Source organism: Cherax quadricarinatus, chromosome 40 (genome assembly GCF_038502225.1).
Source record: "Cherax quadricarinatus isolate ZL_2023a chromosome 40, ASM3850222v1, whole genome shotgun sequence".
NCBI lineage: Eukaryota > Metazoa > Arthropoda > Malacostraca > Decapoda > Parastacidae > Cherax > Cherax quadricarinatus.
The window spans coordinates 3,578,567-3,602,141 of record NC_091331.1 but is presented as its reverse complement, the minus strand read 5'-3'; the positions used below and the strand labels follow the sequence as shown (position 1 = coordinate 3,602,141).

Genomic DNA, 23,575 nt, shown 5'->3' with positions numbered 1-23,575 from the left:
GCTGTAACCCCAGCTTGTCATGAAGGGGGGTAATTGGTGAATATGTGAGTAAACGGAGGGAGTTTGTAGGGGATAGGCAGGAGAGGTGAGTCGGTAGAGATGATTAGCGGAGGTAGGTAATGTGAGGTCACTGGTGACCGCCTTTACCTCTCATTACTCTACTCACCACGCTACTCACCCTCTCACTACTTGAAATAAAAGATAAAAGAATAAATAACGGGGACAGTGAATATTACTATTCTACTCAAACACAGTTTATTATTAAGCCCTTGTACAATAATATATTTTGGAACAGGAGAACATTATTGTGGTTTAGATAAATGGGATGGTTCACATAAGCAGTGAGACAGGGAATACAATCAACTTGACGAAAATGAATATAACTTACAATATGGTTCAGAGGACAGTTCATCACAGGAACTAAGCCACAGGTCCCAAGACCTACACAGCACGACTACTGCGCCAAGCCAGTACTCTGCCCATTGCCTCCAACAGTCTCCTCCAGAGACTTCAGCAGTCTTCTCCCGAGCCCTGCACCCCAGCAACAGCTCCTATCGAAGTCTCTCTGCTCAGAGCTCTGCACCCAGGCCAGAGCTCCGCACGAATCTCCCTGCTCAGCTGTTCCTTGGGCTTATATGGTGGTCCAAGCACCCTCCACAACCACGTGTACGACCTGACGCCTGGATCTGACGCCAGTGACGAACAAAGGCGCTGATACATAAACCGAAAAGGCGTGTCTCTGACAGACATTTGCCAAGGCAAGGTGACCATATAATTGGTTAAATTAGGTCTCCCCAGAGACCTCACAAGCCCAGCTAAACTACATCACATGCTACACACTGTTGTAACCCCAGCCACACACACTGCTGTAACCCCAGCCACACACACTGTTGTAACCCCAGCCACACACACTGTTGTAACCCCAGTCACACACACTACTGTAACACCAGCCACACACACTGTTGTAACCCCAGCCACACACACACTGCTGTAACCCCAGCTACACACTGCTGTAACCCCAGCCACACACACTACTGTAACACCAGCCACACACACTGTTGTAACCCCAGCCACACACACTGCTGTAACCCCAGCCACACACACTGCTGTAACCCCAGCCACACACACTGCTGTAACCCCAGCCACACACACTGCTGTAACCCCAGCCACACACACTGCTGTAACCCCAGCCACACACACTGCTGTAACCCCAGCCACACACACTGCTGTAACCCCAGCCACACACACTGCTGTAACCCCAGCCACACACACTGCTGTAACCCCAGCCACACACACACTGCTGTAACCCCAGTCACACACACTGCTGTAACCCCAGTCACACACACTGCTGTAACCCCAGCCACACACACTGCTGTAACCCCAGCCACACACACTGCTGTAACCCCAGCCACACAAACTGCTGTAACCCCAGCCACACAAACTGCTGTAACCCCAGTCACACACATTGCTGTAACCCCAGCCACACACACTGCTGTAACCCCAGCCACACAAACTGCTGTAACCCCAGCCACACACACTGCTGTAACCCCAGTCACACACATTGCTGTAACCCCAGCCACACACACATTGCTGTAACCCCAGCCACACAAACTGCTGTAACCCCAGCCACACACACTTCTGTAACAACGGTCACACATACTTCTGTAACAACGGTCACACATACTTCTGTAACAACGGTCACACACACACTGCTGTAACAACGGTCACATACACTGCTGTAACCCCAACTACACACTGCTGTAGCAACGGCCACACACACGTCTGTAACAACGGTCACATACACTGCTGTAACCCCAACTACACACTGCTGTAACAACGGTCACATACACTGCTGTAACCCCAACTACACACTGCTGTAACAACGGTCACATACACTGCTGTAACACCAGCCAATAGCATTGAGGGTATTTTAAAAAATAATTATTCGTGATACCATGTAACGTTCGTAATTACGAAAGGTTATTGCCAATTTGGTAGGTGATTGTAAGCAGGCAGCAGGCCTGCTGCCTGCTTACAATTCAAGGAGGTGACATTCTCTTGCCGTATGCGTTTGCAATGAACACCTGTTAAACGCACTGCACTGAAAGCTTGTTAAACGTATTGAATTGAACACTTGTTAAACGTATTGCACTGAGCACTTGTTAAACGTATTGAATTGAACACTTGTTAAACGTATTGCACTGAGCACTTGTTAAACGTATTGCATTGAACACTTGTTAAACGTATTGCACTGAACACTTGTTAAACGTATTGCACTGAACATTTGTTAAACGTATTGCACTGAACACTTGTTAAACGTATTGCACTGAACACTTGTTAAACGTATTGCATTGAACACTTGTTAAACGTATTGCACTGAACATTTGTTAAACGTATTGCACTGAACACTTGTTAAACGTATTGCACCGAACACTTGTTAAACGTATTGCACTGAACATTTGTTAAACGTATTGCACTGAGCACTTGTTAAACGTATTGCACTGAACACTTGTTAAACGTATTGCACTGAACATTTGTTAAACGTATTGCACTGAACACTTGTTAAACGTATTGCACTGAACACTTGTTAAACGTATTGCATTGAACACTTGTTAAACGTATTGCACTGAACACTTGTTAAGCGTATTACACTGAACACTTGTTAAACGTATTGCATTGAACACTTGTTAAACGTATTGCACTGAACACTTGTTAAACGTATTGCACTGAACACTTGTTAAACGTATTGCATTAAACACTTGTTAAACGCACTGCACTGAACGCTTGTTAAACGTATTTAATTGAATACTTGTTAAACGTATTGCACAAAACACTTGTTAAACGTATTGCACAGAACACTTGTTAAACGTATTGCACAGAACACTTGTTAAACGTATTGCACAGAGCACTTGTTAAACGTATTGCACAGAGCACTTGTTAAACGTATTGCACAGAACACTTGTTAAACGTATTGCACTGAACACTTGTTAAACGCATTGCATTGAACACTTGTTAAACGTATTGCACAGAGCACTTGTTAAACGTATTGCACAGAACACTTGTTAAACGTATTGCATTGAACACTTGTTAAACGCATTGCACTGAACACTTGTTAAACGTATTGCATTGAACACTTGTTAAACGCATTGCACTGAACACTTGTTAAACGTATTGCATTGAACACTTGTTAAACGCACTGCATAACGGCACCATGACGAAGACGGCGAGCAAGTTATAACAGCCTTAAAACTGTCCCATACGATTTTTCACTAAATTAAATCCTTTACTGTTTTTTAATTAAGAAGACTTGGTCTGAGACCGGAGCGTGACGGGGGGGGGGGGATTGTTCCTGAAACTTTTGACAGAGTTGATAGATGTTAGAGAGGATAGATGGAAAGCGGGTGGATAGAGTGTGGTTGATTGCATTAACTAGAGTGCAGCAGGAGGGTCAGACTGGCACTGGCACATCAAAAGGAGCTGAGTTAGTAGTGGCACCAGAGGCAGCTTCGGTCTATTATCCGTGAGAGGTGGGATGGATGGCGAGGGTGAAAAAGAGTGGGCGCTTACTGGGTGAAGTTACAGCGTATAGAGTATCGTAGCGATGGCACTTAACTGTGCCAGGTTAGTGAGCACTGAGCTCAGCAACAATGTCTCTCTCTCTCTGTCTCTCACTCTCTCTCTCTCTCTCTCTCTCTCTCTCTCTCTCTCTCTCTCTCTCTCTCTCTCTCTCTCTCTCTCTCTCTCTCTCTCTCTCTCTCTCTTTTTCTCTCTCTCTCTCTCTTACACAGGGTTTCACAGAGTTAGGATTAGTGTTCTTCATTTACAGCTAATAACTGTTATGTACATCAACAACATCTCTCTCTCTCTCTCTCTCTCTCCCTCTCTCTCTCTCTCTCTCTCTCTCTCTCTCTCTCTCTCTCTCTCTCTCTCTCTCTCTCTCTCTCTCTCTCTCTCTCTCTCTCTCTCTCTCTCTCTCTCTCTCTCTCCCTCTCTCTCTCTCTCTCTCTCTCCCTCTCTCTCTCTCTCTCTCTCCCTCTCTCTCTCTCTCTCTCTCTCTCTCTCTCCCTCTCTCTCTCTCTCTCTCTCTCACTCTCTCTCTCTCTCTCTCTCTCTCTCTCTCTCTCTTTCTCTAAAAGTTCCTTTAATTTCAACTCTTTGGGTACATGATTAAAAAGAACTAAAAAAAATAATTACTAATTACATCATCTTAATGCGAAATATTTTTTATTTCGCCAGAGATAAAAAAATATTCCTGGGGTCAGGTGTCAGCCATTACATAATGTCTTAAATTGTCTTTAAATGCCTTAAAGTGCTTTAAATTGACTAAGATATATGACGACAATTTAGGGCATTTTATGGAAACCACGTTATCAAGTGATTTTCATAAATCTATAGCGAGGCATTAGAGAGAGAGAGAGAGAGAGAGAGAGAGAGAGAGAGAGAGAGAGAGAGAGAGAGAGAGAGAGAGAGAGAGAGAGAGAGAGAGAGAGAGAGAGAGAATGAGAGCGATAGATACGCTCTACAAGACATACTTTCTTTGAATCAGAGTAAATTATGTCAGCTAATCCTGAGAGGCCAAGAAGACCGGCAACAAAGCAACATCACAGCTAACATAAAGTTAAATGTGTTTGTGTGTGTGTGTATGTGTGTGTGTGTGTGTGTGTGTGTGTGTGTGTGTGTGTGTGTGTGTGTGTGTGTGTGTGTGTGTGTGTGTGTGTGTGTTAAATTATGTAAGTAAACGTGTGTGTGTGTATGTGGTTGAGTGCTGGCGTGTGTATGTTTGTTTTATAATCTCTGGTGTGTGGTCTACACGAGTCCTCAGCGACGTTAAGTGATTCGCTTCCTGTGAAAAGTAACCGAAATAGCCGAACACAACTGTCCTCATTTCGCATCGTTCGCTTCCTTGCGCATTTCCCAGACCTGATTTCTGAACGTTTTCCCTGTATTTACGATCAGAATTTCATTACAGGTTAGGCGCCATATTAAAAGTTCGCACAGTGCCAGAGGTAATAACAAAGCCCTGTAAGACCTACCTAGCATGGGCCAGTAGGCCTGCGGTAGTGCTCCTTCTTTCTTATGTTCTTATAACAAACATCTTTTGCTACCATACAGGATTTAAGATCGAAGAAAAATTACGTAAAAATTACATAAAAATTACATAAAAAGAGCTAACTATATAAATGGGCTCCTCACAGAAGCAGACACAATGGAACTTTCACAGAAATACGTAGACGGGAGGCGTCGTACAGTAAAGTGCGGGTACAGGATTATAATGCATGGTGATGCCAGAGAGAGCAATAATTCACAGTTAAGAGCGTTCCTCTGTGTACGAGACTATTGCACGTAACTGGTGAAATCAGCAAATGATGCGGTGGAATCACAATGTATAAAAGTTACGAGACTATTGCACTTAACTGGTGAAATCAACAAATGATTCGGTGGAATCACAATGTATAAAAGTTGAGAGCAAGAATCTGGTGACTGTCTTTGTTTACAAACCATCGTCAACAAAGGCAGGGAAATTCACGGAACATGTAAGAAAAAATAGACAGCCTGTTTGAAAGTCACGGAAATTCGGGGGGAAATATTGTCTTTCTTGAAGATATCAAACTTCCAAATGTTTAATGGAAGGTGTCAGACACCAGCATTGTACCAGAAGTAATTCCTGGATGACCATGGCCAAAAAGGCCATGGTAGATAATAATGAGAAATTTAAAAGTGATTAAGCCAGTTGTGCTCTCTCGTCTTGATTATTGCTCTGTGTTGACTGCTCCATTTAGGGCAAGAGATATATCAGAGCTGGAAAACTGACAGAGATCATTTAAAGCCCGCATGAAGTCAGGAAAGCACGAGAATTACTGTGAATTCACTCTTCAGAATGGAGTGGAGAAGAGAAAGCTACCTGATAACTCAGGGAACGGGCGGGGCTTGAACCTATGACAAGTGAGGCCTAAAACTCACTGGCCAGGACTCCCGAATATCCAGCACTTAAGAGAATGAAACTTATGACGACGTTTCGGACCTATGTGCGAGTTATTTATGTATTGTTCCGGTCATGATATCGTGATTTTTTATTCATCAGGACTCACTTGCCATGGGTTCAGATCCTACCCGTTCCATGATTTGTTTGCAGTCGTGTCATTACGACTAAGTGGGTCACACTTGATAATAAATACACGGGAAAAGCCACAAAACCACAGATATGAGAGATATGGAATGACGTGTAAAACAGACCGAGTGAAAAGTATGCGCTCAGTAAACCCAAGACTCGTCAGTCTGCTACCAGCTGTGATAGCCATGTCGGCCAGCGGGCCACCAGCAACAACAGTCTGGTTGAATGGGCAATTAACAGAGAAACCTGGCTCCAGGCCTGATCACTAACATCCAGGTACCTATTTTACTGATAGGTGAACAGGGACAGCAAGTGTCTTAAGAAAACACGTTGTAATATTTCCACCCGTACCGGGGATCGAACCACGGACCTCACTGTGCGAGCCGAGTGCGCTAGGAATCGAGCTACGGGACACCACTATTTTGTGTCTAATTCTACCATTATTACTACTTGCTGGAGGTAACTGGGACGAGACTCAGCACCCACAATGTTTATCTCAACGGAAATGATTAATAACTTCCATAAATAACTTACAGCAAAGGGACATTGTGTTGCCTCTAAAATCTTAAAGATTTCTGCTGCAGCTGTCGTCCCTCTACGCCGAATGTTGCACAATGCATTGCAGTCGTCAGTGCCCAGCTGCTAATTAGGATTACACTTGTCGTGTTATCATATTTGAAGGTCGGGTCTTTGTCAGTAATTAAAATTCGAGATTTGTTTTTCTTTTTTTTTTTTTTTTTTGTCATTATGATAAGTGCGCTCGCTGTAACGCCGGTCAGAAACTGCCAGACGCCCCCATTGGACAGTGAGACTGCCAGGCGCCCCCATTGGACAGTCAGACGCTGCCAGACGCCCCCATTGGACAGCGAGACACTGCCAGACGCCCCCATTGGACAGTGAGATACTGCCAGACGCCCCCATTGGACAGCGAGACATTGCCAGACGCCCCCATTGGACAGTCAGACACTGTCAGACGCCCCCATTGGACAGTCAGACGCTGCCAGGCGCCCCCATTGGACAGTTAGACGCTACCAGACGCCCCCATTGAACAGTCAGATGCCTGCCAGACACCCCCATTGGACAGCCAAACACTGCCTGACGACCCAATAAACAGTCAGACGCTACCAGACGCTCCACTGGACAGTCAGACGCAACCAGACACTCCACTGGACAGTCAGGCGCTACCAGACGCTCCATTGGACAGTCAGGCGTTGCCAGACCACTCATTTGACAGTCACACCTCGTAATTCAAGGTATTATCTCATAAACATATCTACTTATCTCAAAAGGAAAAATAAATTATACGACTTTACCTAACTTTCCAATTCTATCCTCCAGTCTCTTTTAATTCGCAAAAAAATTGATCTATAACTCGGATTGCTGGCAATATAATACGACTTTCAGAGGATTCTCTATGATATTGAATACCTCGTACCTCCAATGCTCTCTCAAAGGCATTGCAATCCTTTATAATATTTACTTATAAAGGATTTCGAAATTTGGACTCTCAGAGTAGAAGTGGGATCGCGTGTCTCTTTTGTACTAGCAGCATTGCTCGAGTGACTGAAATATTTCGATTCAAATGGGATAATGGATGGTGTTTTAAGGAATGTTGAAAGCTAAGTTGGTACTCTTTGTGAGGCTAGTCTACAGGAGGAGGGATTTAGTGTGTTCATTGTGTTGTGATGGAGGGGGACGAGGATATGGTGCCTGTCTGACTGTCTCTTGTTCTCTTTCCCCCTCCCCCCGTCTCTCTCTCTCTCTCTCTCTCTCTCTCTCTCTCTCTCTCAGAAGATAGATACAAGGGTGGTTTAATGTATTCATTTATAGATTAACCAAAATATCAATAAACCGATTGTTTGATAGATGTACTTACGAATAAATATATGAGTTGACCGATGGATGGAACTGCTTATTTAATGGTTTAAATATGTGAATAAATAAGTGGATTACTAATGGATAATGATGACTTAAGGAAACACGTCCTGATGTTTCCACCCGTACCGGGGACTGAACCACGGACCTCAGTGTGTGAGCTGAGTGCGCTACCAACCCACTGGCAACTTTTAAAAATGTTTATATGGATAGGAAATAATCTTCAAAAATATGGATAACAAATTATCAATAAAAAGGAGAATGTTTGAATATACAGACTTAAAAAAAAAAAACATGAAAGAAAAAAACAGAAAAAGACGACGTAATGTACCACGACTGTCCATTAGGGACAAAGACAGCCCAAAAAAGGCTACTAGACAGGTTTTTAACCCCTTTCTGAGAGTGAATAATGAAATTAGTAAGTGCTACAAAGGCTGGAAATTTAAAAAAAAAAAGAGAGAAAATTAAATGTTTGTGAATTGACAGTGACAGGTGATGATTAGTTGTAATAATGTTGGTAGAATTACTGACAATATGTTAAGTAAAAAGACAAAAGCGCAACTGGACGTCTGCGTCTGTAACAGCTTGACAAAGCTCCTGGAGAGCGAAATGTTGCCGCAGTAAAATGTCACATTAATTGTACTTTTTGTTCTTCTACCTAACAGGTAATAACTAGTTGTGACCTGTTTGCTCAGGTCACTTGTGTATTGTGTGTAGTTGTGACCTGAGAGGCGATCAGGACTGAGTTAACACCGTAATAAGGGTCTATAAAGTTCGGGTTTTTAGCAAAGACGGGTTATTAACTAGCATAACTCTGCCCTGTAACTACTGGAAGATTATCTAAAACTCAGAGAGTGACAGCACAGTAACTATCTACGGTGCAGAGGTCATGAAGGACCACCATGACTGCCTCCTGGGAAATTACGCAAGTCCTATCCCTTTGAAGGTTTTCTGTCATACGTGGAACGTGTCCCTCGTTGGGGGAGGGGAGTGCCAGGCACCTCTCTGGCTGGCACCAGTGGCTCTCACATCCTCGTAGCGGGTAGTTGGCACTCACTGTGAATCCTGCCGCCGCCACCACCACTGTCACCACCACCACCACCTCCACCACCACCACCACCACCACCACCACCACCACCACCACCACCACCACCACTATTACCACTATCTTCACCATCACTACCATATCCAGCATTGCCAGCATCAACCGATAAAAACATCGTTTCAGTAGCATCCGCATCTGCTGCATGGCTCTGTGCACGTGGCTGGCATCACTGTCCAAATGTGCGATTTAATATTTAAGTAAACATCGAGCTAGTCTGTGACTTCTGAACCCCCCTGAATTTTAAATTTAAAACAGAACGCCTTTCATACCACCGCTTTTGACACTCTCTTGCCACCTCCGCCCCCTGCCACCCCTGCTCCCTGCCACCCCTGCTCCTTGCCACCACTGGCCTTGCCACCCCTGCCCACAACTCTACACCGTAACAACACAACTGTGATATAGTTCCTTAGTTACGAATTGTCATCTACGCCAGCAGCCGGTCTGACCAGTCTGTCCATCTGGAAACCTGGTCTGAGACCTGGCCGCGGGGGAGATGCTCCCCACAACCATCAACAGATAAAGGACAAGAAGACGGAGAGAGATTCTCTCTAGAAGTAATACTTTCTACGACGAGCAATATCGTTTACTGGGAATATCAGGCACACACACACCTCACCACAGTTGTTACAGCCGCAACTGTTACCTCCAGTGAAGACCTCAGCTGCAGGACAGCAAATTTACGAGAAGATTTGGGCAAGTAAGATATTATCTTGTTGGCTTGTACGTCTTCCTGTTTATGTCGTCTGTGTGACCTGATACAGGCTTACGCTTGTGACCTGATCCAGGTTTATGCTTGTGACCTGTCCCAGGTATATGTTGACTGTCACATTTAATCTCTTAAAGCAAACACCAAATATTATCTAATCGTTACTAAGATGACAGAGGCTAGTTAGGTCACTTGGGCACTTCTTTCCTTCCCTCCCTGACTCCCTCCCTCCCTCCCTCCCTCCCTGACTTCCTCTCTCCCTCCCTGTCTTCTCCTTTCCCTCCCTGGCTTCCTTTCTCCCTCCCTGTTTTCCTCTCTCCCTCCCTGTTTTCCTGTCTCCCTCCCTGACTCCCTCCCTCCCTTCGTGACTTCCTCTCTCCCTCCCTCCCTCCCTCCCTCCCTCCCTCCCTCCCTCCCTGTCTCCCTCCCTGTCTTCCTCTCTCTCTCCCTCTCTCCCTCCCTGTCTCCCTCCTTCCCTCCACGAAAAAAACACAATAATTCCCAAGTAATAGCGACTCCAGCTCACCTGAAAGGAAATCCTTCAAGCTGCCATAGCTGCTGAAGCTTGAGGATATCCTCATGTCCTTACTGAAGTCTCCCAGCTCAGTCTAACATTACTGAAGTCTCCCAGCTTAGTCTAACACTACTGAAGTCTCCCAGCTTAGTCTAACACCACTGAAGTCTCCCAGCTTAGTCTAACACCACTGAAGTCTCCCAGCTTAGTCTGACACTACTGAAGTCTCCAAGCTCAGTCTAACACTACTGAAGTCTCCCAGCACAGTCTAATACTACTGAAGTCTCCCAGCTCAGTCTAACACTACTGAAGTCTCCCAGCTCAGTCTAACACTACTGACGTCTCCCAGCTTAGTCTAACACTACTGAAGTCTACCAGCTCAGTCTAACACTACTGAAGTCTACCAGCTCAGTCTAACACTACTGAAGTCTCCCAGCTCAGTCTAACACTACTGAAGTCTCCCAGCTCAGTCTAACACTACTGAAGTCTCCCAGCTCAGTCTAACACTACTGAAGTCTCCCAGCTCAGTCTAACACTACTGAAGTCTCCCAACTCAGTCTAACACTACTGAAGTCTCCCAGCTCAGTCTAATACTACTGACGTCTCCCAGCTCAGTCTAACACTACTCAAGTCTCCCAGCTCAGTCTAACACTACTGAAGTCTCCCAGCTCAGTCTAACACTACTGAAGTCTCCCAGCTCAGTCTAACACTACTGACGTCTTCCAGCTCAGTCTAACACTACTGACGTCTCCCAGCTCAGTCTAACACTACTGAAGTCTCCCAGCTCAGTCTAACACTACTGAAGTCTCCCAGCTCATTCTAACACTACTGAAGTCTCCCAACTCAGTCTAACACTACTGAAGTCTCCCAGCTCAGTCTAATACTACTGACGTCTCCCAGCTCAGTCTAACACTACTGAAGTCTCCCAGCTCAGTCTAACACTACTGAAGTCTCCCAGCTCAGTCTAACACTACTGAAGTCTCCCAGCTCAGTCTAATACTACTGACGTCTCCCAGCTCAGTCTAACACTACTGAAGTCTCCCAGCTCAGTCTAACACTACTGAAGTCTCCCAGCTCAGTCTAACACTACTGAAGTCTCCCAGCTCAGTCTAACACTACTGACGTCTTCCAGCTCAGTCTAACACTACTGACGTCTCCCAGCTCAGTCTAACACTACTGAAGTCTCCCAGCTCAGTCTAACACTACTGAAGTCTCCCAGCTCAGTCTAACACTACTCAAGTCTCCCAGTTCAGTCTAACACTACTGAAGTCTCCCAACTCAGTCTAACACTACTGAAGTCTCCCAGCTCAGTCTAATACTACTGACGTCTCCCAGCTCAGTCTAACACTACTGAAGTCTCCCAGCTCAGTCTAACACTACTGAAGTCTCCCAGCTCAGTCTAACACTACTGACGTCTTCCAGCTCAGTCTAACACTACTGACGTCTCCCAGCTCAGTCTAACACTACTGAAGTCTCCCAGCTCAGTCTAACACTACTGAAGTCTCCCAGCTCAGTCTAACACTACTGAAGTCTCCCAGCTCAGTCTAACACTACTGAAGTCTCCCAGCTCAGTCTAACACTACTGAAGTCTCCCAGCCCAGTCTAACACTACTGAAGTCTCCCAGCTCAGTCTAACACTACTGAAGTCTCCCAGCTCAGTCTAACACTACTGAAGTCTCCCAGCTCAGTCTAACACTACTGACGTCTCCCAGCTCAGTATAACACTACTGACGTCTCCCAGCTCAGTCTAACACTACTGAAGTCTCCCCGCTCAGTCTAACACTACTGACGTCTCCCAGCTCAGTCTAACACTACTGACGTCTCCCAGCTCAGTCTAACACTACTGACGTCTCCCAGCTCAGTCTAACACTACTGACGTCTCCCAGCTCAGTCTAACACTACTGACGTCTCCCAGCTCAGTCTAACACTACTGACGTCTCCCAGCTCAGTCTAACACTACTGACGTCTCCCAGCTCAGTCTAACACTACTGACGTCTCCCAGCTCAGTCTAACACTACTGACGTCTCCCAGCTCAGTCTAACACTACTGACGTCTCCCAGCTCAGTCTAACACTACTGAAGTCTCCCAGCACAGTCTAACACTACCGAAGTCTCCCAGCTCAGTCTAACACTACTGAAGTCTCCCAGCCCAGTCTAACACTACTGAAGTCTCCCAGCCCAGTCTAACACTACTGACGTCTCCCAGCTCAGTCTAACACTACTGAAGTCTCCCAGCTCAGTCTAACACTACTGACGTCTCCCAACCCAGTCTAACACTACTGACGTCTCCCAGCTCAGTCTAACACTACTGACGTCTCCCAGCTCAGTCTAACACTACTGACGTCTCCCAGCACAGTCTAACACTACCGAAGTCTCCCAGCTCAGTCTAACACTACTGAAGTCTCCCACCCCAGTCTAACACTACTGAAGTCTCCCAGCCCAGTCTAACACTACTGACGTCTCCCAGCTCAGTCTAACACTACTGAAGTCTCCCAGCTCAGTCTAACACTACTGACGTCTCCCAGCCCAGTCTAACACTACTGACGTCTCCCAGCTCAGTCTAACACTACTGAAGTCTCCCAGCCCAGTCTAACACTACTGAAGTCTCCCAGCTCAGTCTAACACTACTGAAGTCTCCCAGCTCAGTCTAACACTACTGAAGTCTCCCAGCCCAGTCTAACACTACTGAAGTCTCCCAGCTCAGTCTAACACTACTGACGTCTCCCAGCCCAGTCTAACACTACTGACGTCTCCCAGCTCAGTCTAACACTACTGAAGTCTCCCAGCCCAGTCTAACACTACTGAAGTCTCCCAGCTCAGTCTAACACTACTGACGTCTCCCAGCCCAGTCTAACACTACTGACGTCTCCCAGCTCAGTCTAACACTACTGAAGTCTCCCAGCCCAGTCTAACACTACTGACGTCTCCCAGCCCAGTCTAACACTACTGACGTCTCCCAGCCCAGTCTAACACTACTGAAGTCTCCCAGCCCAATCTAACACTACTGAAGTCTCCCAGCTCAGTCTAACACTACTGAAGTCTCCCAGCTCAGTCTAACACTACTGAAGTCTCCCAGCCCAGTCTAACACTACTGAAGTCTCCCAGCTCAGTCTAACACTACTGAAGTCTCCCAGCTCAGTCTAACACATCTCACCACTCTGTGACATCTCCTATGTGATGAACTGTGACAGGAAAACATAGCTAACTTTTGTTCCCACAAAATAACTACTAAATAACATAGGGGCAACAACATATAGCTGATGTATTCAAAAGTCAGTATAAAAATCCTGCAACTTCTAGGATATGTTAGGATAAGTTAGATCAATTATATTATAGTATTAAACATGAGCCAAATTAGGGTATTTTTTCTATTAGTTTTCGTGCCAAATTAAAAATTTAAAATTAATAAAAAAATCAGTCCAAAAATTGGTTTATGAGAAATTTGTATATATAAAAAATGCATGTTTTTAAATAATTTGTCTAAAAATTAGCATACAAGAATGTACAGGTAAATAATTCTCCGGGCATAATCCTTGGTATTAATTGTGTTATCCCTGATATTAATTGTGTTATCCTTGGTATTAATTGTGTTATCCTTGGTATTAATTGTGTTATCCTTGGTATTAATTGTGTTATCCTTGGTATTAATTGTGTTATCCTTGGTATTAATTGTGTTATCCTTGGTATTGTGTTATCCTTGGTATTAATTGTGATATCCTTGGTATTGTGTTATCCTTGGTATTGTGTTATCCTCTGTATTGTGTTATCCTTGACATTGTGTTATCCTTTGTATTGTGTTATCCTTGGTATTGTGTTATCCTTTGAGTGTTATCCTTGGTATTGTGTTATCCTTGGTATTGTGTTATCCTTTGTATTGTGTTATCCTTGGTATTGTGTTATCCTTTGTATTGTGTTATCCTTGGTATTGTGTTATCCTTTGTATTGTGTTATCCTTGGTATTGTGTTATTCTTGGAGTGTTATCCTTGATATTGTGTTATCCTTTGTATTGTGTGATCCTTGACATTGTGTTATCCTTGATATTGTGTTATCCTTGGTATTGTGTTATCCTTGGTATTGTGTTATCCTTGGTATTGTGTTATCCATGGTATTAATTGTGTTATCCTTGGTATTGTGTTATCCTTGGTATTGTGTTATCCTTGGTATTAATTTGTGTTATCCTTGGTTTTGTCTTATCCTTGGTATTGTGTTATCCTTGGTATTAATTGTGTTATCCTTGGTTTTGTCTTATCCTTATCAGTAAGCTTCTAAACCTTGCATTTATAATAATATCTTCGTCACTGTATCTCGTATCACTGTCAGTCATCGTCTTATCTTTACCAATCATCGTCTTAGTTTTGTCAGTCATCGTCTTATCCTCATCGTCTTATCTTTGTCAGTCATTATTGTCTTATCATTGTTAGTCATCATCTTTTCCTTCCCGGTCATCGTCTCATCCTTCTCAGTCATCGTCGTAAAATAATCCTACTCAATGAGTAGGATTATACAAATAAAGAGAGCGAAAAGAGAGAAAAAAACAAACCGAAAGAATATACACCAAAAATGGGCAATAAAACACTTCAGCTGAAGTTAATTATCAATTTTAATGACCGTCGTCTGGCAGTAATGACACTGTGTGTTTTGATCTACTCTCTGGAGGTGAAATTTTGCGCTCTGCTCTCTAATGAATTATTACTCTCTTTATTTGCTAGAATTAATTAGTAATGTGATAATAATAATGATGAAGAGTATTTACTCTTAATTAGGTGTTAAAGATATGCTAATTTATTTTTTTAGCAAATGTGTTGTGGTGGAGTGTGTAGTATATTCTTGTCTTCCTGTTGCTTCTGTTAGGTGGAGTGTAGCACACTCTTGTCCTTCTGTTGCTAGTGTTTGATGGAGCGTAGCACACTCTTATCCTTCCGTTGCAAACTTTTCTCCTGTTGCTGCTGGACCTGGCTTGTTATCAGGTGTGCTGTGTAACACTACGTAGGTGTTAGGAGTTTTGTTGGTCTCTGAGAGAAGTAGGTGGGTGTAAGTGGGTGCAGATAAGTGTACGGGGTGTGTAGGTGGGTTTAGGTGGGTGTTGGTGAGCATACTCGTAGGTCGATAAGAGCAATGAGTTAATTTGCTACTATAGGGATGAGTGATGTGGGAGTGAGTTAGGCTGACTGGGAATGGTTTGTGTGTGTGTGTGTGTGTGTGTGTGTGTGTGTGTGTGTGTGTGTGTGTGTGTGTGTGTGTGTGTGTGTGTGTGTGTGTGTGTGTGTGTGTGTGTCTGTCTGTGTGTGTGTGTGTGTGTGTGTTTGTGTGTGTGTGTGTCTGTCTGTGTGTGTGTGGAGGGTTGTAAAGTCCTCTTGCGGCAAATCTCTAACTTACACATTTTTTTAATATGCTTAATAAGGTAAGGGTTGCATGGTGGCGCCGCATACTCCAGAAATGGCCTTACATACGATGTGTAAAGTGTTCTCACTGACGTTTTTGATCAGAGTTCTTAAGCATTTTGTAATGTTTTCCAGTTTTGATAGTATTGTGTTTGTGTTCGTGTGTTTCCAGCGAGAGTTTAAGTGGGATGTCTGTCCTGACGTTAGTTTCACATTCCAATTCTGTGAGTTGTTACAGTTTTAGGCGATGTTTTTCACCTGGTCTGCCTCTTAGGTGGTACTCTTCCTCTAGTCACCCTCTCTCAGTTGGCTCTCTCTGGCCTCCATCTCAGGTGGTACTCTCTTTCTGGCCTTTTTCTCTGGGGGTACTCTCCTTCTGTCCTCCCTCTCAGGTGTTACTCTCCCTCTGTCCTCCCTCTCAGGTGTTACTCTCCCCCTGTCCTTGCTCTCAGTTCGTACTCTCTCTCTGGTCTTTCTCTCAGGTGGTACTCTTCCTCTGACCTTTCATGTCTTCTCACCAGTCTCATTACCATACATTTGTTGAGACTCAACTCACTTTTGAACAATTCCTGCAGCATATTATAGTCACGACCTCGTAAGTTAAACATCAACTGTAAACACTTGATACGTAAGAGCCTATTTTCCCTGATATTTCATTTGCATCTCGCAGAAACAATACGAGTGCAAACCCAGACCCTAGTGGAACTCCACCTACTTAACACCGTCTGTACACAGCCAATTTATTGCCGTCTGTTGGTTATTATTGTGTAAATGGCTTAGAAAACCGACAAGTGGGTGGATGAGACACATGTCCAACACCTGGGTGTCCTTATTCTGGGAACGTTTCGCCAACCGATGGCTTTATTAGTGCTATTCATTATAATAATAATAATATCTTTATTTACTACAAGTACATATACAAGGTATACAGGCCTAACTGACATCAATGACATACTACTGTATAGAAAGCCGCTTCTTATGCTAAGCATTTCGGGCAAATTAGGTTTGTTTTGTCCCAGGATGCGACCCACACCAGTCCACTAACACCCAGGTACCCATTTTACTGATGGGTGAACATAGACAACCGGTATAAAGAAATACTCCCAGTGTTTCTACCGTCGCTGGAAATCGAACCCAGGACCTCGCCGTGTGAAGCGAGAGCTTTAGCCACCAGGCCACGGTAGCTTCTCTGTTCGAGTCCCTCGTCGTTTCTACTGATGGGGTTGTCTATCCATTCTTTCCCGTGTGTAAGTTGCATTTCCATGCGCCGGAAATTCCGACACAATATACATGGAAGAACGAAACTTATGACGATGTTTCGTGCGACTAGCTAATGGTTCAAGTCGGACCGGAACGTTGTCATGAGTTTTATTCTCTTGTGTGCGGGTTATACGTCTATTACCCCAGTCAGCGTGTTGTGTATTGTTATTCGTTCCAAACCAAAATTTAAATTAACCTTCTACAGTTTAATGCCTGGTATAATGTTACTGTTCTCGACCCTGGGTCCCAGCCCTCTGGGTCCCAGCCCTCTGGGTCCCAGCCCTCTGGGTCCCAGCCCTCTGGGTCCCAGCCCTCTGGGTCCCAGCCCTCTGGGTCCCAGCCATCTGGGTCCCAGCCCTCTGGGTCCCAGTCCTCTGGGTCCCAACCCTCTGGGTCTTAGCCCTCTGGGTCTTAGCCCTCTGGGTCTCAGCCCTCTGGGTCTTAGCCCTCTGGGTCTTAGCCCTCTGGGTCCCAGCCCTCTGGGTCCCAACACTCTGGGTCCCAGCCCTCTGGGTCCCAGTTCTCTGGGTCCCAGCCCTCTGGGTCCCAACCCTCTGGGTCCCAGCCCTCTGGGTCCCAGTCCTCTGGGTCCCAGCCCTCTGGGTCCCAGCCCTCTGGGTCTTAGCACTCTGGGTCCCAGCCCTCTGGGTCCCAACACTCTGGGTCCCAGCCCTCTGGGTCCCAGCCCTCTGGGTCCCAGCCCTCTGGCTCCCAGCCCTCTGGGTCCCAGTCCTCTGGGTCCCAGCCCTCTGGGTCTTAGCCCTTTGGGTCTTAGCCCTCTGAGTCCCAGCCCTCTGGGTCTTAGCCCTCTGGGTCTTAGCCCTCTGGGTCCCAGCCCTCTGGGTCCCAACACTCTGGGTCCCAGTCCTCTGGGTCCCAGTCCTCTGGGTCCCAGCCCTCTGGGTCCCAACCCTCTGGGTCCCAGCCCTCTGGGTCCCAGTCCTCTGAGTCCCAGCCTTCTGGGTCTCAGCCCTCTGGGTCTTAGCACTCTGGGTCCCAGCCCTCTGGGTCCCAACACTCTGGGTCCCAGCCCTCTGGGTCCCAGACCTCTAGGTCCCAGCCCTCTGGGTCCCAACCGTCTGGGTCCCAGCCCTCTGGGTCCCAGTCCTCTGGGTCCCAGCCCTCTGAGTCTTAGCACTCTGGGTCCCAGTCCTCTGGGTCCTAGCCCTCTGGGTCCCATCCCTCTGGGTCCCAGCCCTCTGGGTTCCAACCGTCTGGGTCCCAGCCCTCTGGGTCCCAGTCCTCTGGATCCCAGTCCTCTGGGTCCCAGTCCTCTGGGTCCCAGCCCTCGGAGTCCCATCCCTCTGGGTCCCAGCCCTCTGGGTCCCAGCCCTCTGGGTCCCAGCCCTCTGGGTCCCAGTCCTCTGGGTCCCATCCCTCTGGGTCCCAACCCTCTGGGTCCCATCCCTCTGGGTCCCATCCCTCTGGGTCCCAGCCCTCTGGGTCCCAGCCCTCTGGCCGGCGTCCATAATCATAACAAGACACACACAATGCCCCGTTAACCAGGCAGAGTTTTCCCAGCGTCGCCAGAGCGCCCTCCTCTCAGCCAGTTATTACCCCCCACGATCTTAGTTTACTCAGCAGGCAAAGAAATTCAGCAATTTCCCTGCTAGCTAGAAATCTAGCAAGTGCTTTACCCTCCATCTAGAAATCATCTCACCATTTCTTCGCTGTCTAGCAAAGTGAAGTCTGGTTGTTCTCTGTTGTGAACTGAGAGTTACAATTCAGTCTGGCAATCAGGAATAGAGGATTAACTCGTGTATTTACATATATTTTTTTATTAAGTCTGACTCACACTATCATTATGGCTTTCGAAACCTTTTGTTTTGCTTTTAATTCCATCTTGATTTATTGTTTTATTTCCTATCTCCTGAAGCTTAATTATTTCTGCGTTTTCTCGTTTTTCCTATATGCTGTAGACGAGACTGAAGCGTTTTATCGTTTTTTTCTTTGACATTTTATAGAAAAGATTGGACTGCTTTCTCGTTTCTTCGACGTTTTTCTCTTTTATTCCGACGTTCTATGTTTTACAAGCTGGATAATAAGACCAAGAGCTAATTTTCTTCCTTAGCTCATTTCAAACCTCATCTCTATCTAACCCGTACCACCACAACCCCCCTGGAATGAGAATCGTACCAGAGGTACAGGTGATGATCACCCAGGGTACAGGTGTTGATCACCCAGGGTACAGGTGTTGATCACCCAGGGTGCAGGTGATGATCTCCCAGGGTACAGGTGTTGATCACCCAGGGTACAGGTGTTGATCACCCAGGGTACAGGTGTTGATCACCCAGGGTACAGGTGTTGATCAAACAGGGTACAGGTGTTGATCACCAAGGGTACAGGTGTTGATCACCCAGGGTACAGGTGTTGATCACCCAGGGTACAGGTGTTGATCACCCATGGTACAGGTGTTGATCACCCAGGGTACAGGTGTTGATCACCCAGGGTACAGGTGTTGATCACCCAGGATACAGGTGTTGATCACCCAGGGTACAGGTGTTGATCACCCAGGGTACAGGTGTTGATCACCCAGGGTACAGGTGTTGATCACCCAGGGTACAGGTGATGATCACCCAGGGTACAGGTGATGATCACCCAGGGTACAGGTGTTGATCACCCAGGGTACAGGTGTTGATCACCCAGGGTACAGGTGATGATCACCCAGGGTACAGGTGTTGATCACCCAGGGTACAGGTGTTGATCACCCAGGGTACAGGTGATGATCACCCAGGGTACAGGTGTTGATCACCCAGGGTACAGGTGTTGATCACCCAGAGTACAGGTGTTGATCACCCAGACTACAGGTGTTGATCACCCAGGGTACAGGTGTTGATCACCCAGGGTGCAGGTGTTGATCACCCAGGGTACAGGTGTTGATCACCCAGGGTACAGGTGTTGATCACCCAGGGTGCAGGTGATGATCTCCCAGGGTACAGGTGTTGATCACCCAGGGTACAGGTGTTGATCACCCAGGGTACAGGTGTTGATCACCCAGGGTACAGGTGTTGATCACCCAGGGTGCAGGTGTTGATCACCCATGGTGCAGGTGTTGATCACCCAGGGTGCAAGTGTTGGTCACCCAGGGTACAGGTGTTGATCTCCCAGGGTACAGGTGTTGATCACCCAGGGTACAGGTGTTGATCACCCAGGGTACAGGTGTTGATCACCCAGGGTACAGGTGTTGATCACCAAGGGTACAGGTGTTGATCACCCATGTTACAGCTGTTGATCACCCAGGGTACAGGTGATGATCACCCAGGGTACAGGTGTTTATCACCCAGGGTACAGGTGTTGATCACCCAGGGCACAGGTGTTGATCACCCAGGGTACAGGTGTTGATCACCCAGGGTAGAGGTGTTGATCACCCAGGGTACAGGTGTTGATCACCCAGGGTGCAGGTGTTGATCACCCAGGGTACAGGTGTTGATCACCCAGGGTAGAGGTGTTGATCACCCAGGGTACAGGTGTTGATCACCCAGGGAACAGGTGTTGATCACCCAGGGTACAGGTGTTGATCACCCAGGGTAGAGGTGTTGATCACCAAGGGTACAGGTGTTGATAACCCATGGTACAGGCGTTGATCACCTAGGGTACAGGTGTTGATCACCCAGGGTACAGGTGTTGATCACCCAGGGTACAGGTGTTGATCACCCAGGGTGCAGGTGTTGATAACCCACGGTACAGGTGTTGATCACCCAGGGTACAGGTGTTGATCACCCAGGGTACAGGTGTTGATCACCCAGGGTACAGGTGTTGATCACCCAGGGTACAGGTGATGATCACCCAGGGTACAGGTGTTGATCACCCAGGGTACAGGTGTTGATCACCCAGAGTACAGGTGTTGATCACCCAGACTACAGGTGTTGATCACCCAGGGTACAGGTGTTGATCACCCAGGGTGCAGGTGTTGATCACCCAGGGTACAGGTGTTGATCACCCAGGGTACAGGTGTTGATCACCCAGGGTGCAGGTGATGATCTCCCAGGGTACAGGTGTTGATCACCCAGGGTACAGGTGTTGATCACCCAGGGTACAGGTGTTGATCACCCAGGGTACAGGTGTTGATCACCCAGGGTGCAGGTGTTGATCACCCATGGTGCAGGTGTTGATCACCCAGGGTGCAAGTGTTGGTCACCCAGGGTACAGGTGTTGATCTCCCAGGGTACAGGTGTTGATCACCCAGGGTACAGGTGTTGATCACCCAGGGTACAGGTGTTGATCACCCAGGGTACAGGTGTTGATCACCAAGGGTACAGGTGTTGATCACCCATGTTACAGGTGTTGATCACCCAGGGTACAGGTGATGATCACCCAGGGTACAGGTGTTTATCACCCAGGGTACAGGTGTTGATCACCCAGGGCACAGGTGTTGATCACCCAGGGTACAGGTGTTGATCACCCAGGGTAGAGGTGTTGATCACCCAGGGTACAGGTGTTGATCACCCAGGGTGCAGGTGTTGATCACCCAGGGTACAGGTGTTGATCACCCAGGGTAGAGGTGTTGATCACCCAGGGTACAGGTGTTGATCACCCAGGGAACAGGTGTTGATCACCCAGGGTACAGGTGTTGATCACCCAGGGTGCAGGTGTTGATCACCCAGGGTGCAGGTGTTGATCACCCAGGGTACAGGTGTTGATCACCCAGGGTACATGTGCTGATCACTCAGGGGTGCAGGTGTTTATCATCCAGGATACAGGTGTTGATCACACAGGGTACAGGTGTTGATCACCCAGGGTACAGGTGCTGATCACCCAGGGTACAGGTGTTGATCACCCAGGGTACAGGTGTTGATCACCCAGGGTACAGGTGTTGATCACCCAGGGGTGCAGGTGTTGATCACCCAGGGTACAGGTGTTGATCACCCAGGGTACAGGTGTTGATCACCCAGGGTACAGATGTTGATCACCCAGGGTACATGTGCTTATCACTCAGGGGTGCAGGTGTTGATTATCCAGGATACAGGTGTTGATCACACAGGGTACAGGTGTTGATCACCCAGGGTACAGATGCTGATCACCCAGGGTACAAGTGTTGATCACCCAGGGTACAGGTATTGATCACCAAGGGTACAGGTGTTGATCACCCAGGGTACAGGTGTTGATCACCTAGGGTACAGGTGTTGATCACCCAGGGTACATGTGCTGATCACTCAGGGGGGCAGGTGTTGATCATCCAGGATACAGGTGTTGATCACACAGGGTACAGGTGTTGATCACCCAGGGTGCAGGTGCTGATCACCCATGGGACAGGTGTGGATCACCCAGGGTACAGGTGTTGATCACCCAGGGTACAGGTGTTGATCACCCAGGGGTGCAGGTGTTGTTCACCCAGGGTATAGGTGTTGATCACCCAGGGTACAGGTGTTAATCACCCAGGGTACAGGTGATGATCACCTAGGGTTGATCACCCAGGGTACAGGTGTTGCTCACCCAGGGTATAGGTGATGATCACCCAGGGTTGACCACCCAGGGTACAAGTGCTGATCACCCAGGGGTACAGGTGTTGGTAATCCAGGGTACAAGTGTTGATCACCCAGGGTATAGGTGCTCATCACCCAGGGGTACAGGTGTTGATAACCCATGGGTACAGGTATTGATCACCCAGGGTACAGGTGTTGATCACCCAGGTTACAGATGTTGATCACTCAGGGTACAGGTGTTGATCACCCTGGGTACAAGTGTTGATCACCCAGAGTACAGGTGTTGATCACCCAGGGGTACTGGTGCTGATCACCCAGAGATACAGGTGTTGATCACCCAGGGTACAGATGTTGATCACCCAGGGAACATGTGTTGATCACCCAGGGTACAGGTGTTGATCACCCAGGGGTACAGATGTTGATCACCCAGGGAACATGTGTTGATCACCCAGGGTACATGTGTTAATCACCCAGGGGTACATGAGTTGATCACCCAGGGTACATGTGTTAATCACCCAGGGGTACATGAGTTGATCACCCAGGGTACATGTGTTAATCACCCAGGGGTACATGAGTTGATCACCCAGGGTACAGGTGTTAATCACCCAGGGGTACATGAGTTGATCACCCAGGGTACAGGTGTTAATCACCCAGGGGTACATGAGTTGATCACCCAGGGTACAGGTGTTAATCACCCAGGGGTACATGTGTTGATCACCCAGGGTACATGTGTTAATCACCCAGGGAACATGTGTTGATCACCCAGGGTACATGTGTTAATCACCCAGGGGTACATGAGTTGATCACCCAGGGTACAGGTGTTAGTGCGTTTTACACACCGTAAACAAACCTCTTGTGTTTATTCTCTTGCCACTGGCTTCTCTCACCCCTTGATTATGTTCAGCCTTCATTCCTTGCTCGGCTCTTCCGCTGGTCCTGTCTGCCTTCCTTTCCTTGTCTCTTCCATTATTTCTATCACCTTCTCTTTCGTCCAGTTGATCGTCCATTCGCGTATTTCTATGGTTCCTTCTTCCTCCCTCTTACATTGCTCTCCTCATCCACTTTACCAATCCTCCTTTCTTCCTCTCTTCCACCGTCCCCGACTTCCTTTCTTAGCCTGTTATTTCTATCATCCCCTCTCTCCTTCCTTTGCACCAGTCATTTCTTATTTACCTGTTCGGTTGTTCCTCTCCTTCGTT

At 47.0% G+C, this 23,575-nt stretch overlaps 1 protein-coding gene across 7 annotated transcripts in view; it reads left to right on the top strand.

Moving 5' to 3' along the window:
- The window catches only part of LOC128687151 (probable 3',5'-cyclic phosphodiesterase pde-5), a 172,969-nt gene that overhangs the window by 55,717 nt on the left and 93,677 nt on the right, over positions 1-23,575 (top strand). The window contains exon 1 of one of the 7 annotated variants that reach the window (XM_070092637.1): positions 9,147-9,789. The exons of the other annotated variants lie outside the window; for them this stretch is intronic. The gene's annotated coding sequence lies outside the window, so the exon portion shown is untranslated. Of the gene's footprint in view, positions 1-9,146; positions 9,790-23,575 lie in introns of those variants that run through there. 7 annotated transcript variants of the gene reach the window in all.